General features: G+C 40.7%; 1 long non-coding RNA gene across 1 annotated transcript in view; it reads left to right on the top strand.

The window, feature by feature from the left end:
- LOC145658434 (uncharacterized) overlaps positions 1-13,161 on the top strand; it is a 16,998-nt gene continuing 3,837 nt past the window's right edge. Inside the window, exons 1-2 of the long non-coding RNA XR_014124000.1 lie at positions 1-199; positions 768-828. This is a non-coding gene — a long non-coding RNA (uncharacterized LOC145658434). The remainder of the gene's footprint in view (positions 200-767; positions 829-13,161) is intronic.

Genomic DNA, 13,161 nt, shown 5'->3' with positions numbered 1-13,161 from the left:
TTGTGTACGTGTGCTTTTGTGTTTGTGTTTTTGTCTGTCTTTGTCTTAGAGCCTGGGAAACAGAGAAAACCATTGTGATCTTTCTCTTCCTTGCAGTAACCAATATACCTTAGGTTTCTGCCTTTTCCGCTCGCTTAGGAAATAACTGTTATCTCTTCAGCCTACACATGAAGAGCCTATCCATGTGTGAACAGCAGCTGTGAGTGAATGCAATTTAATAGCTCTGGTTTTTCTGCCATGGTAATGTATATTGATAGTGGATTCTGTGGGGTCCTTCTTGGTTCCTTAGTGTTGTATTGGAGACATACTGTTCCATTGTTTTTTCCAGTAGTGATGTATGACAGCAGGTCAGAACTCATTCCAAATACCCCCAGGCACTGAATGCACAGCTTCTAACTTAGATAAATCTATGCTACAAGAAAAATATTATCATCTTTGTGGACCATAACACAGTTTGGTATGATATGGAAATTCTCTTTTGACCAGGGGTGGAATGATCCTTAATTCCATTTCACATTAATTAATTTAAAGTCATGTAAAATGTTTATGTTAACTGCTCATGTATATTCACAAGCAAAATGTTAATCCACAACAATTGACTGTCGATAGTCATATTTATATTGCACCAGATGCTAGGAATGCAGATACACATTGTGTGCTCATCATGCATTTTTAATTAATGATGTAAATGCACTGGCAATCACCTGAATTGAGTGGTGTCTCTGCTGACACCAGTACGACTGTTCTGTCTGATCATTTTATTCCAGGGGGAGCATTTAAGGTTGAACACTCTCCCTCCTGTCTAAATGTCTGCTGGTCCAATGCTTGGTAAGGTCTGGCCCATTAGACAGAAATTGATATCTCCCAGCTGTTCAGATGTTGATGTGCGTGTGTATGTGTGTGTATGAGAGAGAGAGAGAGAGAGAGAGAGATAGAGAGAGAGAGAGATAGAGAGAGAGAGAGAGAGAGAGAGAGAGAGATAGAGAGAGAGAGAGAGAGAGAGAGAGAGAGAGAGAGAGAGAGAGATAGAGAGAGAGAGAGAGAGAGAGAGAGACAGAGAGAGAGAGAGAGAGAGAGAGAGAGAGAGAGAGAGAGATACAGTATGGTTTCAATCTTTTTCACCATCCCCTCCCTGTACTTCTGCCTAATGAAGAGCGAAAGACAGGCATGCATTGATGGTTCTGAAAGCCGAGCTGACCTTGCTTTCTCGGGGCTTAATGTTGACAAATGTCCCTTTTGCAGCTCCCCTTTCACTCTGTCTACACACTGCCAGCATGTCTGACTGCTATCAGGGGATTTTGCTGCACCCAGCTTCAAAGACTTCAGAAGGACTTTATGAACTAACGGATTTAACATAAAGCCATTATTCTCTGGTACTGCAAAAGGGTGGCCATTTCAGGCAAATGAAACAGGCAAATGATTTCTTTAACGTAAATGGCATCCTGTCTTTGACCTTGGTTTGACTTGCTATTCTGTTACTGACATTCTATACAGTATGTAAGATTTTTTCGTCCAAAAATATAAATTGTAAAGATTTAAACTTGATTACAATCCAAATACAACATATTAAGATGATGGTCAGTTTCATTACAAAGGCAACTGGCTTGTCAAGGTATTCTTTTCCAAATGATTTAAGGATTTTTGGTGCAATATTAAAAAAATAACAAAATATAAAACAAACCTAATCTGTTATTTCTCCCTAAATGCTAAATACTTGACAGATATTCTGTAAGCAAATCTACAGTATCTAAAACAAATGATTTGCAAATAAAAGTTTCATAAAACTTGTAACCCCACCCTTGTCATGGCTACAGGCTGACCCCCCTACTTAAAACATCTCCATAGAAGATATAAAGCATATAATTTATTTCTAAAGCCAGATCTGATGGTAGGGATAGTCACTATGAGTTGGGTAACATGCCTTCATGTACTGTTCATTATCTGTGTGGGAAAAAGCATCCCAACACTAACATTAGACTGTGCATAAATGTTAGAGTGGAGCTCTATCCCCTCACCGCAGTGCTGCGTGTGTTGTTGTGTTGTCTTAGAGGCAGGAATGGCTACTGTTGGTTACAGTTCCATCAGACGCTTGTAAACTCTGATCGCTTTCAGAGTGCTGGGGGCCACTTTACATCACACTGTGCGAAACCTTCAACAAGTACTCAAGAAGTAAAACATTCTATTGATTAAGAATTATATGAGTAAATAAAATCTTTAGCTAACTGATAATGTAAGATCTTCACTCGATATTTCACATACCTGGATTGACCATGCTTAAATTGCATTTATAGAGTGAATAAATAAATAAATGGGTTATCTAAATGATTTACTCCTGTTTCTGTGTTCAAGGAGTAAAGTAATGGTGTGTTTGTAAGAGGCATGCATACACGGGTAGACATATGTTTATACAGCTAAATGGCCATCAGTCTGTTCGAGTCAGAGTCAAAGTCCTCACTCAGTGTGACTGACAGGTCACTATCAACACTCTCTCTCCACCGCTGCTAATGTCTCTCTGGGTGGGGACAACTGATCTACTGACTGTCACAGCAGGAACAAGCTCGCCCTCCCGGTCCAAAATTAAAGAGAGGGGCTGGAGCTTCCCATGGTCCTAATGAGGAGTGGGTCATGCCAGATAAAAGCTCCATTCTCAACTCATGCATTTCAGTTAGTTGCTTATCAAAACCAACAACATATGTTGAAAGTTTCAGAAATCTGATCTGAAATCTCTAGAACCCAAGGCCTAATACTAGTATTCCTCTGACACCAAATTTGTTATGATTAAATATAAATATGCATATAAAGAATGATTTTATGTGTCATAAAATTCCAAGTAAGCCAGCAAGTTTCATCCAAGAACTGCCATATAATGCAAGGAGCAATTTAAGCATGAAATCATGTCCTGCTGGTTTATTAATATTATTTATGGGTGTAGTATGCATGGAGTCACTTTAACTATTCCAGGTAATTGTTTCCACTTTTTTTTTAAATGGCATATGGTAGTTAGACACATGGGTAATTGAATCTCGACAGGAAAGGTGTTCTGGATTGTAGCAGAAAATGTGCTACCAGTTTCCCCTCTTGCAAGCGTCTGTGTTCTGTGAGGGACATAATGACTGCAGTGGGTCCTGTCAAGCAGGAAAATTGCTATGAAATGGTTGCTGACAGCCAGATATTTCAGTCATTAGTTTCTGCTAATGGTCAAACATTTCAGTGGCAACCTGAGTGATCTTTGCCATGCCGTTACGCCTTATTTATCATCGCAGAATTCTGCTCGGTGCAGGTTAACTCTGCGAACAAGCAATGGAAACTCTCCGATTGAAACGCGTTACACTGAACAGCTCCATTTGTACATTTTTTATAGGACAGAAGTAACACTGAGAAAATGGTGACGTGGCTAGACTTATTGTAAACCTGAGGGAAGAGACTGGAAGAGGTGCTACTCTAATTCAATTACTTTGTGCAGCGCTAAGTAATGTGAAAAAAGATTTAAAACTCCTAGATTTGCAATATGATTCCTTCATAACCCTCATATAATGGCTCTAGGAAATACAATAAAGATATATGGAATCGTTTTCAAAGATGAGTGTTTGCCCTGCTGTAATAAAGGTCATATGGATAATGCGGTTAAAAACTACAACACAAATTTAATTTTAATCTGTCATACAGATTCACTGAATTTACCATGAAGATCAATACTGCTCTGAAATTCTATTCGTTTGTATATGGTGTAAGTTGATCTCTGAAAACCTGTTTCTGTACCCACTTACCCTCTGTCAGAGACTTCCTCTGCTCATTTGCTGTGATGAATAGAATTTTAAGCACATTGTTTCTACAAAGGAGCCCGTAAGTCTAATTTTATCTGCAAGGTCATCTTGAGGGAGCCCTTTCTTGGGGTTCTACTCTCTCTCCTTTGCCAGTCTCCTGAACAGACGACTTCCGTTTCAACCACCGCAAACCTTCCTCCGGCTTTGGCCTACTGTTCCTAATCACTGCGTCTACCTCACCGCTGGAATGTTCTGGAACTTGATAGACAGCGATCCCCTCTGCTTGTAATCCCCACCCTCCAAACAAAGAGGTGGAACCCACTCAATGGTTTGAGGATCTCTCAGGGGAGCGAGACGGGATATTTTAACATGCAAATGGCTCTGCTTCTTCAAATTGCTGTCAGAATGGTTTAAAGGTTTCTAAATTGCTGCGATGACCTAGAAAGATTCAAGCAGCACAAGAGATGTAAGAGCAGAGCATGATAGTTAAATTACACAGGAGTTCCTAAACCTCATTTCTACAGGGTCAGTGTTATAACCCTCATACTAGATGTAATGCCTTTTAATTTAAAGCTGTTTCTCAAGTTGCTTGAAATTTCTGTAAGCGTGCTTTTCTAGTAAGACATATGATTATGCACGTTAATTAGCATTGTCATACATAAATAAATAAATAAAGTCATTGAGTGTTAGTTCTCCCTGCTGACTAGCTCCTGCTCTCCTTATCTGTCCTTTCCCCATCCCCCTTTTTCCGCCTGGCTGTCCTAGCGCATGTATGCCTGTCCGTGCTATAGCTGCTTTGTTTCCAAACTATGTCTGAGTATCAGATTGCCCTTTGACAGGGTGCAGTTAGCGTGGATAGCACGCTGCTTCCGGGCCTCAAGAGCCCATCTCCCTGCTGGTGGTGTCCGCCCTGGCCAGGGTCATACTGGGATGAGTGCCTCCTAAAGCTTGGGTCATGGGCTGGGGCCTGGGGTCTGATGTGTGCTCTCACCCTGAATGACCCTGACCCACTCTTGCCTCGCACACTCCATCTCAATCTGCACACTCCTGGCATGTTCCTGGAGCTACTGAATCACATTAAGAGTGTCTTATCATTATACTTTCACTCATCATGGAATGACATTTTAGGGTCATAGCCTAGACTGCCAAATATCTTGCTTTAAATAACTAATCTAGGATGAAGGACTAATGGTTTAGCGGTGACACCGCAGTGTCTTTCTCAAATCATCTTTAGGCATTTCATTGGACTTTTGGGGGATTCAGGGCAGACGCGGTCAAAATAGCACACTTGCAAATTCAAACGTATACTGTGGGAAGCATATCATTCAGCAGACGTTTATCTAACCTCTTCTTGTCCAATTATATAATCAGGCTCTGCTTCCTCAAAATCATTCAATATGGGCAAAATAATTTGATTTAATGAAGCCCTTCATAAGCTTGCCTACCAAGGAAAGCTAATCATTCTGACAGCTTGCATTATCTCTTGCAAATATGCGTAACTTCAAAACTCTGCTCTGAGTTTTAGAAAGAAAGGACGGATGTCTTAATTAGGCAGACTCAGAGTTCATTAAGAACATTTCAGTACTTAAATGTGCCTAATGTTTGTGCACCTAATTAAGATAACAGTAATGAATGTAAGGTTTAATTTAGATAAGAGCTATCAACCTGTCCAACAACCCTGTAAGAGTGCTATTGTCATCAAGAACAATTGTGTTACTTTCTAGGTCTTGTTCAGACCTACTGCCTTCTGAAGCTTGAACAGCAGAAGCACAATTTATACTTTTCACTTTGAAGCAAAAAAACTGGATGTCTGTCCTTTCAGTTTGAAGTGAATATTCCCATAGTTGTAAAGTATTTTAAAAATTCACTTGTATTAACTCCATATGTCATCTTGTGTTCTCAGTAATAGAAATTAAAATAAATAGAGCATTTTTCTAGAATAATGCTTAGTCATATATTCTAAGAATAGGGAATAGTTATGAAAGTCTTTCCCCTTGTGGTGTTCATCCATTTCAATACAAAATTTAGAAACAGCAAAACATGACAAACATGTTTTCACTTGACAATTTTGAACACACACAAACCCTTTTTTGGGGGTAGGGGTGGGGGTGGGGGGGCTTAGACCTTGTAGTCATCTGAGGAGTCTCCTATCCTCTGCAGTCCAACAAGGTCCTGCTGTGTGATTTAAAACCTCTTTACTGTTCATACACGTTTCAGCTGGAGACCTCCAGACAACAGACATGCACCATGACCCATTTCCCTCCAGGCAAAGACGCCGTGCTTTCAGAGAGTTCATTAGATGGGTGCAAGCACGAGCAGCACCCAGGCTGAGGAACAACAGGAGCACAAGCTCGCTGCTGTAACACAGGTCCACAGGATGACAACAGGAGTGCCGCTAACCCAAACTGTCTCATCGCACACTCAAACCAGGCTTTTTAAACATTGTTGAATAGGAGCAACACCATGTTTGGAGATGATAAAGATCGATGAATAGCCCTTTCAAATTATGCAAATAAATCTGGGCCTAAGAAGATATGGGCTGTTTTCTTTTTGCTGGCACTTCTGAGATTGTTGGGGCAAACCCTCTTCACTTGTGAATGAACACATCAAGTGAACTCGAAAACAATGAGTTCCCTATCTGTATGATGAGTGCGCAACCCACTCTCTACAGGGCTCAGTTAGTGGGGCCGAGGTTGGACCTCTGGGTGTTGAGGATGCTTTGTCTCATGAGGAGCGTAGCCAGTCCAGAGAACCCCACTCACAGTCACACAGAGCCATTCTTCAGACCATCCACACACACACACAAACACACACACACACACACACACACACACACACACACACACACACACTCAGTTTTGCAGCCAACAATCAGATGATGTTCCAAAAGACGTTCTTAGAGAGGTGGCAGCCTGTTTACTATTGAGGAAAGCAGGTTACCGTACCAAGGGGCCCCTCAGAATGATAAACCAGTTTAGCTGTCACACAACTGTGGCAAGTCCATCGGCAGAAAAGAGTGACGTTTCTATTTGGGAAAGTTTTCTCTTTCCTCATGAACGAGTCCTTTATCAGACTGGCATAAGGGCACAGAGCTGGCAGCACAAGTCTTACTTTAAGTAATGTGGCGTGAGCTCCTGGTTGGGCATCAAAGGGACAGCTCAGTGTGAGTGAAGTGCAGCAGGAACGGGTCCATGGCTCTGAGGAGAAGTGCCAGCGGAAGCTGTCTCAACCCTTCATTGCATTCCACTCTTCTACTGAGCCTCCTTTCCATGGAGAAAGTGCTTCTGCTTATCAATAGTGTAATCAGAGAGTTTGTGTGTGTGTGTGTGTGTGTCTCTCTCTCTCTCTTTCTCTCTCTCTCTCACTGTGTGTGTGTGTGTGTGTGTGTGTGTGTGTGTGTGCATGTGTGTGTGTGTGTGTTTATACTTCTCTATCCTCTGGAAAAGAGGGCTTTTGGCAGTCAGGCATGAAGCAGGGCAGCTATGCACTCAAGAACAGTGTGTCACATGGTGATCTCTAGACTCCAGTTGTTATTGTTTTCTTTCAGGGCAAATTCCTCTGCTCACACTTCTGTGTAACTAGTAAGCCTCCCATAATATTTGGCTAGAATTACATGGTGAGGGTATCCAGGTAAAAATAATTGAAAGCAAATGGGATCATTGCTCTCTGCTTAGCTGGGTTAAGTGGGCTGGTAGATGTGCAGGAGTTAACTCACTTAACACAAGAACAATCAACTATTACTGATGTTAAGATAATTTCCAAATTCTCTCTCATTTTTTGATATTTGAAGACAATACTCTTATATTTTAACAGAAAATAAAGCACATTTTGCACCTATGCACACTTCCCTTCTCCCTCTCTTTCTGTCTGTGAGCCAGCACCTGGACAGTCCGGGCATGTTGACTCAAATATGTGCTGCGGTCGAGCAGTAAATTAAAATGGGGTGCAATTTCCTCCAGCCTAATTAGCAATGAATTGGTAGTGTCTGTTTGTCCAGCCTGCTTCAGGGCACAGAGAGAGGTGGCACCTGAAGTGCTGAAATGAAAATGCCAAAGGGTGTTTGTGTTAGGAGGGCTGAGGCAGGGACAAGGGAACAGGTAGAAGGACAGTCATTCCTCCCCACGTTCGCAGGGCTTTCAGGCACTCTGCTGTCTGACTTTGACAAAGTCGTGTTGTGGAGCGAGAGCCATGCAGAGCATTACAGGTGGAGCCAAGGGAGGAGGTGGTGGACATGTGGAAGGTCACTGCATGCTTCTGCAGTGGAGGTCCAGTCATTGGGCTTCTGCGCTAACTCACAGGGTGCAGGTGAACGTGTGCACGTGGGTAATGTGTACAGTTTGGCCTGATCAGTGAATGAGCAGCAGCTATAAAGCATTATTTTTTTCATTCTGCAAAAGCAAGAGATAAATTGTTAAATTGAAATCAGGGGAGTTAGGAGTAAAGATAGTGGATGGTGGATCTCCACCAAAACATGTTTCTGTGTCACTCTTTCCTTCTCCCGCCCTCTCTGTGTCTTCTTCTGTTCCCACCCCTCTCTCTCTAGAGTTTGATGGGCATGTGTGTTGTCAGTAGATAGTCATCATGGTAAAAGAGCAGCAGCTGACAGACTTTGTGTTCAGGAATGTACTGAAAGCCTGCCCAGCTGTACTGAGTCAGAACTCAGCACTCCTTCCACAAACACACCCACTTTCTAACACCATTCATTTGGCTCACGTTCCTAGGGACTGCAGCATTTTGCTACTCTCCCTTGCTCTTGCAGCATCCTAGTTAGACCATGTCTGGGGCAAAGGTCAAGCTCAGAGGTGATTATTGGAATTATCGCATTCTGGAGTTATCGAGACTCTCTTGGAAGGGCAGATATAAAGCCCATAATCTATTCACATTGACCTTTCTCCCTCACACTTTCTTGCCAATGCTAAACACACAGGACTGATGGACAGGGCTTTGTTTATAGATGAGACCAAGGCTGATCTGGTCCATTGGGGACCCTTTGCCTAATGACAAGGGCACCATCTCTCTGTTCGAGCTGTTTGTGAAGGATTTTAAACTTATTATACACCGTGTCATATAAATAGTTGTGTTTCTTCAGTCCTTCAGTAAAAATGTGCTGTGTATAACAGAATCATATAATAGTGCCATCGTTCATCTAACTTAAATTATTTTCTTTTTATGGGGTAACTGGCTATAATACCTGGGATGACTCTGTCTCTGTCATAATCACTTTGCTCCTGTTCAGCCTTTGATAAGGGCCTCTTTGTCTAACTGCCTGACCTGCGATTCATCTTCAGGATTTTCACCTATAGAAGCCCATTGTCCTTTATTGATTTTGCCTTCAAACAATACTCCTACACCGAATGCCTGTCAGCCTGTGGCTGTCTCTCTAACTGGACCTGTAAGGAGGCATAAGATGGAACATTTACCAAAAACACTGCAGCAAGACTGTTTTTAGTTATGTACTTTAAGAAAGAGTTAAAACATTTTAGATTTTTAATTCAAAGTCAGCAAAGTATGCATTATGCATTTATAACGAACATAGTGGTCTTGGTCTATGACTTAATAGAAGTGGAGCTATGTTGGAACATTGCTAAACACCTTCCAATTTCCACTGATGTATGCTGGCAAGAGAAGCCTCGTTGTGGTGGCATCATTCTCATTTTTCATTTCCAGTCATGGAGGGCCTCAGCAGTGTGTGGTTTGATTCACCACTTGTACTATCTGGACTCAAACACAACTCATTTAGCTACATACCAGCTCTGATCTGGGGAGCCCTTCGTGGGGTGTCATACTGGAGTGCTGCATCACCACTGGGAAGGGTGGATGCTCCACTAGACTGGTGGCACTTTCGAGGGGCTGTTCTTGGGCTCCTCCTAGGCTCATCAGTCTCTGGCATATGTTCTGCATCTACTGATCTAGAGAAAGATAAGTTGTAATACTTATGTAATATGTTTTCTGTAACAGCCTGTGTTCCCACCTAACGTTATGTGGCCCATGCCCACATGTTCAGAGATCAGATATTGTTTCTTCATGCTGAGATTTTAATGAGAGCTCAGTCCATTCTCTGTTTGTGTCTGATAGCTATCTCTACACTGAACTTCATAGTTTTTTAGCATCACTTTGACTCTGCCTATATGTTTCCACTCAGAAAAGTGCGCAGAGAGGTATCTGTGTTTTTGATGAGGATCAATTTCTTATGAATGACATATTTCAGTAGCAGTTTCAGGTATGTCATTTGCTGGTGCAGTGTTGAGCAATAGGAGTCTGTGAAGGCTAAGAGTCTCTAAAAGAGAGAGAAGAGAGTTGGTAACACTCAGCTTTCACCCCCAGGGGCATTTACACTTAAAGGGGAAAGTGAGAGGACAGAGGCGTAGGGGTTTTGGCTTTGGTAAGTTTATTGTTATGTCTACTTTTAGAGGTGTAATGTTACATGCTGGGTAGTTGCTAAAATTTAGTTTCTTTTGCTCTTTCTCTCACTGTCTCACATGTGTTGTCATTTTCTCATTTTTCTGGGTTCTTTGGCTTGCTGGTTCACTGCCTAGAGAAGCCCAGTAGTGTAAGAGGACAAGAAATGCTATACTTTTTAAAGTAGTGAAGATAATTTATTTACAATCAACAAATCAGCTCAGTACTTCTTAGAAAAAGGATTTCTTCTCTTTTCTTATTTTCATTTAATTTTATTTCTCTTTGTTTTATGTTGGTTTAGATCAACATATGGAGGCCTGTCAACAAAGGTTATAAACTTCTGACAGGATTAACCATAGCAGGGACACGTGTTACAGTAATCAGACATATAAGAATAGACATCATCTCACAGCTTTTTCATGGCTCTCCACTGCTGTACTTAATAAACACCAGTGATGTGGCAAATCATATAAACACCAAGCTTCAGTTCATATGTGGTCTGGGAAAAACCTTTCTTAAGGTCTGAGAGAATATACCACTGTTTGTGTTTTGACGTAAGGAGGCCTTGACTAAATAAAGTTTGTGATTAATAGGTTTCAGGAGCCTGTGGTTTATACGTGGATATAGGACAGAGAAAATGCTACTGTTCAGAACTGTTTGAACTTCCAAGCTTATGGGAATATAGGCTGGAGCCTGCTGACATTCCACTGCATGTCCACCCCCCCTTCTGTCCATGCCTCGAGTGGCACAACACATAAAAGTATTATTCTACCTGAAAAGTGTTTTTCCATGTTTCAGCCAGAGCCAGAGACCTTAACATGCTACATTAGGTTTGCTATTCTGTAATGCCATTCTTTAAAGAAGGTTTTGTCATCACTTGGCCTTTCAAGGTGAAAACCCCTTTAGAACATAAAATTAGAACTGAGCAGTGCCTGTAATAAAGTTTATGAGACAAGTGTCTGGCTAAACATACAATAACACTTTTCATATAAAGCAAATAGCTCTGACTGTAGTGGATTGAAGACCTGCTTTTGTGTGGCATGAAGTTCACTAAAGTCATATGGATTCTACTAATACTACTTCAGAGATTCAGAGATCTGAAGTATTCTGCATAGTTTAAGATAGGTGTAGAATAATTATCTTAAATAATTATAATAGTTTTATCTCTATTTTATTAACCTGATCAAGATTAGCCTAAATAGGAATCATCTTACATATTTTACACATTACCTATGTAACATGTACATATGTACATATGTAATTTATGTACATATGACCAACTTACATATTTTATTAGGGTGACAGTACTCTTTTGGAATCGGTAAAATCCTAGATTTTTACATATGTTTATCCCATTCCTGTGGAAAGAAATGGATAATGCTGATATTTATTTACATTTGACATTACGTATTGTGTGATGTCATTGGTGTGTTATAAAGCGCTAAGTTAAAGCTGATTGCCAAGTAGTTTAATCTGTAGGGTGTGATTGTAGACTTGTGTTTATGAGAACAATGCAACAGTCAGCATGCTCTTTAAAGGATTCATGGGAAAACCAAGAAGGCAACCAGTATTAGGACAGTATCAAATATGAATACTCCTACACTGATGACTTTATGGGATAAGGTTGCTTTATTACTGTAGCACATGTAATCGTGCTACATGTGTTGGGCTATAATGAAATACAGTGGCAGAGTTAGAAATTGCATCAACATGTTTCTGAGGTTGGCAACAAGTTAATTCAGGCATATATTATGTAAATTATATGTAAAAGGCTGAAACTAATTGTTGTCAGGTTTGGAACCTGTGTATGTTATGTGGCAAAGGTCAGAAGTGTGGTTTCAGAATGACTGACTGGCTGGGTTAACTCCCACAGCACGCTCCCTCATGCTAACTTGCCCTCTGGAAAATGTGGGACCCCCACAAGATGACAGGTAGTGAGTACATTTCCATGAGTCATTTAACCATCGCTTTGTATTGTTTTTTGTTGTATTATTATTATTATTTTTTTTAATTTATTGTAATTTTATTGTTGTATTTTGTAAATTTTTTTAAATCACTTTTAAGAGAGTGACTCACAGTGTGTGGGCTACATGGTGACTATTACTGCACATTGGACTGGGCCTTGTTTCTCCACTGAAACTTTTATTAGGGAAGTAATTGTTTCTGAGGTCTCTGCCACCCCTGGAAAGCTGGTGCTTGGCCAATTTTTTTTTTTGTTCATCATTTTCATATATTTCTACCTTTCAAAGTAAAAGTCTTATAGCATTGGCCATCATAAACCTTTTTTCTATCAATGTTAGAATTTCATTATTTTGGGAATATTTTATGGGCATTTCATTATTTAGATAATATTTATTAAGATAATATCATATATTATGAAAATACACTGAGAAGGAAAAAATGGTGTGATTGGAGGCTTACCTTTTCTTACCTTTTCTTTCCCGGTACAGCTGGTGAAGGTACAGCGCTGAGGGGCTGGTGAATGTCCTGTGTGTTAAACTCTCATATCTCTCCTATTTTAAATCTGTTTCCCCTTTGGTGATGGCTGCTGCCTCCACAATAGGAGGCAAATGTAAATGCTTCATGAAAGTTCACCGGATGGCGATCTAAAGGAGGAGAGAACGGGAGGGTAAGTGAGAAGAGACGACAGAGCTTGCAGGGTTAAGGAGCAGGCCTAGTGTGTAGGAATGATCTTGTGGGTTGGGTTTGGAGTCTCCTTTTTTTGTGTTCATAGCTGTACGTACAGTTGAGGTGCTATGTGTCAGTTGCATGGGTGGGCTGACAGCGAATAAATTAGCTGAGTAAGCCCTGAGTGGATGTTTCATGCTCTAAATGTTCTCAGATTTAAGCTTCACTAAGTTCTCAGATGTAAGATTCACTGAGTTATTCTACCAACTGATGTACCATATAAATCTGCTATTATTTTATATCATAAAATATTTACAGAGACAATTTGACAAGAGAGAAAGAGAGAAACATAGATAGATAGATAGATAGA

This window comes from Electrophorus electricus, chromosome 6 (genome assembly GCF_041902795.1).
Source record: "Electrophorus electricus isolate QZ-2024a chromosome 6, ASM4190279v1, whole genome shotgun sequence".
NCBI classification, from domain to species: domain Eukaryota; kingdom Metazoa; phylum Chordata; class Actinopteri; order Gymnotiformes; family Gymnotidae; genus Electrophorus; species Electrophorus electricus.
This window is presented reverse-complemented; position numbering and strand designations above follow the sequence as displayed.